Source organism: Nyctereutes procyonoides, unplaced genomic scaffold (assembly GCF_905146905.1).
Source record: "Nyctereutes procyonoides isolate TBG_1078 unplaced genomic scaffold, NYPRO_anot_genome, whole genome shotgun sequence".
Lineage (NCBI taxonomy): Eukaryota > Metazoa > Chordata > Mammalia > Carnivora > Canidae > Nyctereutes > Nyctereutes procyonoides.
Window position 1 is genome coordinate 2394393 of NW_026575022.1, and position 4142 is coordinate 2398534.

The following is a 4142-nucleotide window of genomic DNA, read 5'->3' on the forward strand; positions in this document are numbered from 1 at the left end:
AGGGCGCGATCCTGGAGACCCAGGATCGAATCCCACATCGGGCTCCCGGTGCATGGAGCCTGCTTCTCCCTCTGCCTGTGTCTCTGCCTCTCTCTCTGTGTGTGTGTGTGTGTGTATGACTATCATAAACAAATAAAAAAAATTAAAAAAAAATTAAAAATAAAATAAATAAAAAACATTATACTATGGGGATTTGGGTGATAGCTAGTAGCCATGCTTGATCTACTGTGAAAGCCAAATATTTGCCTTTATATTGTGTTAGATTTTGACCTACCAGGTAAGGATCAATGATCAGGGCACCTGGGTGACTCAGTCAGTTCAGTGTCCACTTTTGGCTCGGGTCATGACCCCGGGGTCCTGAGGTGGAGCCTCATATCTGGCTCCCGCTCCCCAGACAGCCTGATTCTCCCTCTCCCTCTGCCGCCCCCCTACATGTATGTACTCTATACTTCTCTGTCAAATGCATAAGCAAAATCTTAAAAAAAAAAAAAGAGCAGTGATAAGGCTAACTTGAGATGTTCTACTGTTTCACTTGCACATTAAGTATGTGTAGGAGATGCAGCTGCACAGAGACCGGGGGCTGAGGGTGCAGAGGATACAACAGAGAGATCCATGCCATCAACACGTAGGCTTTTGTTCCATTAAATGAAGATAATAAACGATTTAAACAACACACCATGTCTAGGAATACTAAATGGGTGGATAATTAGTCTCCAGATTCTGAATGAGCAAGAGCAGCAAGTTGGCCTAAGAGATAACTGGCGATAAGGTTTGGAAGGGGTCTTGGCTATGGGTTTCATCCAAGTGCCTATTCTGCACATTCAGCAGCTGCTCTTTTACAATAAAATGCTAGCACACAAGGTAAATCAAGAATTCAATCAGGCTTATTTTCAGAGTCCCTGCAATGATCCAATAATGCACTTAATTGAGTAAGCCAAGGTAAGGAGGTAAAGGATAAGGGAAGTTCCTGGTTGCCCTGGCATACACACTGGGTCATAACAGCAAGAGTCAAACTGCGGTTCTCAGGCCAATCCTCATTTTCTGGGTTGGTGTCTCATAGGAGGCATTGTGCAAGATCTTTCTGGGTTCCTGCAGAGGTTGAAATGGAAGTGTCCACAGCTTCATCAGCTTCCCTCGGTTATCTGTTTCTCTATCAGGCAAAGGCTTCCCAGTGAGTAGACGGTGCTGATGGTGAAGGGTGAGCTGGAGAGGGTGGGCTTGGTGACGCTGGTTATGCTCGGGAGTTCGCAGTTACAGTAAGGTGACAGGATGGTGGCCTTTGGGAGAAGTGGAGGATGTCACAAATGGTAGAACTGTATCCTGAGCAGAGAGTAGCCTTTCAGCTGGGGGTGCTTGCATAAGTGCCCTCGTCAGCGCTATCTGTGAAGTATCCGTGGCTGCAACGAGTAGGGCATCCAGTAGTGAGGAATAGGCAAGAGTGTGGCCGGTAGGCAGCATGTCTTTCTGACTCCCTTGGTAGTGATTTCAGGGTTCGAGGTGCTTGGAGGGCTCATGCCTGCAACACCAAGAGACTTCTGTAAGTTTCTAATTCTTTCTTGTTGTCATTCTTGCCATTGAGTGGGGACCCACAGCTGTTATGGCCATTACTGGCAGTGTTTCTCCCAGCATGATAGCCCCGCACCATGCTAGGCTGAATACTAGGCATCCCGCAATGACGTGTATGAAAATGTGTCCACTACTAGGTGTTTTGCCCTCATTAACAGAGTAAATACCAATGTTTTTAGCACCTGCATCATGTGTTGACACAATAGAAGATGGTGTTTCTTCATGCCTGAAAATTTTACAGAAGCATCATATTATTTTCTTCAATTTGATGTAATCTGCCTTTTTCTTTGGTCATCCAGTATGTTTTCTTTTCTTTCTTTCTTTCTTTTTTTTAGATTTTTATTTATTTATTAGAGACACACAAAGAGAGAGGGGCAGAGACACAGGCAGAGGGAGAAGCAGGCTCCATGCAGGGAGCCCAATGTGGGACTCGATCCCAGGACTCCAGGATCACACCCTGGGCTGAAGGAGGCGTTAAACCACTAGGCCACCGGGGCTGCCCAGTACGTTTTCAATTAGTGGCAGGTGCTATGATTTCCAGTTATATGTACATTATTATAATTTTTAATTTATACTTTTCCTTTTAGTTTAGATTCTGGAGCGTTGTTAGTGCTTACTCTTATCTCTGTGAATGACTGCAATATTCATTTAATAGACATTTTTCTATCTCTTTTATATATATTGCTTAGAGATCTTGCCACTTCCTGGATCTCTTCAGTCTGTGCTTTTCATATCTTTTCCTTGAGCAAGTCATCATACCTTTCAATTGATCCAGAGGCAGTTGGCTTATAAGATTACTTAGAAGGTCACATTACGCTCTGTGTTTTGGCCCAATCTTCTATTATTTTCTCTGTGAAAGGGGTTCCCTGGTCAGATTCTATGATGATGGGGATACCATAGCAGGCAATCCTGGTTTTCAATGCTCTGATCACCTTTTTTGCTCACCTTCCTGCAGAGGTAGGCTAATCCTATTCCTGACCATGTGTCTACAATGGCGCACGCATAGTTTATTTTCTGACATAGGCACGAATCATATATAACCATATAATTTGCAAGAGTCTGTCAGTTTTGATCCAATTGGAGTACTTATTGATGTCCTTCAGACTTTAAACATTTGGCAATTCTCATATCTCTTTCTTTGAAATTGGAGGTATGTGCTAGGTATATGCATGTTTCTGGTTTCTACCCATGATCTAGTGCTGTGCGTACCTGCAGGACCTGTTTGATGATGTGCCCATGTAATAATCCTATCAGTTGGTGTATCTGTTTGTTCAGGTTTTATATTCCATTGCCTGTCTTGTCTATGTATGGTTATGTTTTTAATTGGTTTCTTCCTTAGCTAGAAATCATTGTGCTTCTTCTTTTTTTTTTTAAAGATTTTTTAAATTTATTTATGATAGAGAGAGAGAGAGAGAGAAAGGCAGAGACACAGGCAGAGGGAGAAGCAGGCTCCATGCCGGGAGCCCTTGGGACTCGATCACTGGTCCCCAGGATCGTGCCCTGGGCCAAAGGCAGGTGCTAAACTGCTGAGCCACCCAGGGATCCCCAATCATTGTGCTTCTTAAGATAAATTTTAGGAATTTTTATTTCATAGTTTCCCTGGTGAGTTCTTCCATCTGGTAATTAAATTTGGTTCCCTCAGAGTTGTACTTCTGGTGTGCAGAGACACGTGTGATGAACGTGGAGATGTCAGCCACTGCCACTTTCTGCCATGTGTCTTTATTTCCTATCTCGTAGGTAGGAAATGAGTATTCCATTCCAGATGGCTATTCCATTAGGTATTGCACATGAGTCTGAGAAAAGATGTACCTCATTCTGATTTTCCTTAATAGGTTGTTCTCTCACCAATTTTATGACTATTAGATCAGCATATTGTCCTGATTTTGTCAGTTAGACCATCATTAGTCCTCAAGGCTACAGACCACCAACATACTCTGGATGGTGTCATCGAGGATGCTCCACCCATAAGCGTGTATTGTTAAGTGCTGCAGAACGATGATGGTTCTCATTGCCCAACTGCTTGGGTGGGCTTGCCATGTGGAAACACTGACACATGTACCATAGGCATCGCTGAGATTTCCTCAGATAATGCAGAGGCTTGACCAGCCATTGCTATGTCCCATTCTGAAATGTACCATTTCCATGTTAGGAATTTGTGGTCAGGGTGATTTCCTTCTGTTTATCAGGATCTGTCTGTCCTTCCTAATCCAGAATATGCTGCTGGAGTTTAAGTATAGTTTATTTTCTCTTAGTAGCTCTGTATTTTTCAGGGCCTCATTGAGTGCCCAGGTAAGCCTTTCAATTGGTTGGTACCTATTCTCGGACCACAGGAGATTTTAGTTCAAAATCTAATTGAACAAAAATTGGGGCCTTGCAGTGCTTTAGTCTACAGTGACCATGTTGCAAGCCCTAATGAAAATAGACACTCTATATTTGGAGTCCTCATTTATTGGTGCTAATGTGTTAAATTTCCAGTAGTGTTTTATCAAATAAGTAAAAGCTGCCTCTTGAGTCTCTGTCCCCTATATGCCCTACTCTTCTTAGTTGTTTCAAAGATGAATTTTAATATTATTCTC